This window comes from Emiliania huxleyi (genome assembly GCF_000372725.1).
Source record: "Emiliania huxleyi CCMP1516 chromosome Unknown EMIHUscaffold_1780, whole genome shotgun sequence".
In the NCBI taxonomy this organism is placed as follows: domain Eukaryota; phylum Haptophyta; order Isochrysidales; family Noelaerhabdaceae; genus Emiliania; species Emiliania huxleyi.
This window is the reverse complement of record NW_005200802.1, coordinates 4,023-4,576: the sequence shown is the minus strand read 5'-3', so window position 1 is coordinate 4,576 and position 554 is coordinate 4,023.

Genomic DNA, 554 nt, shown 5'->3' with positions numbered 1-554 from the left:
GCCGGAATGTTCAGGCCGCACGATGCCTTGTACTCTTCGTATATATCTTCGAGGGAGGCAAAGCATGTTTGGCAGGTATTGCCTCTGCTGGTATCGACTCGCCCCGTGAGCGACTTCTTGACGACCCAGTCGAGCAGCGTGCGGCACTGCTGGTGCAGGATGAAGCCGAGCTGTGCCGTCTGCGGACTGCGCATAAAGGGCATACTGGGGCTGGACGGGCATTTGAGCAGCTCGTCGAGATGGCACCAGCCCCTTTGCGGAAAAGTGGAATGAGGCGTTTTCCAGGTGCCGTGCGTCGTCGGGCGCACGATCGTCTTGACGACGCTCCGGGCCATGGGGTGGCGAAAGCTGCCCACGTTGTAGTGAAGCTGCTGCAGCAGAGTATGCGACACTCTTTTGGGGGGATTTTTCAGCTCGACTGCCGTACCTGTCGTGACTCGTGTGTTCAGTCGCATCCCGCCGCACTTGCGCTCTGCCGTGCAGTGCGCGAGCATGTCTGGCAGACAGCCCCAGCCGTGGGGCACTACGCGCTCGTCGACATCCCAGCAGGCCAC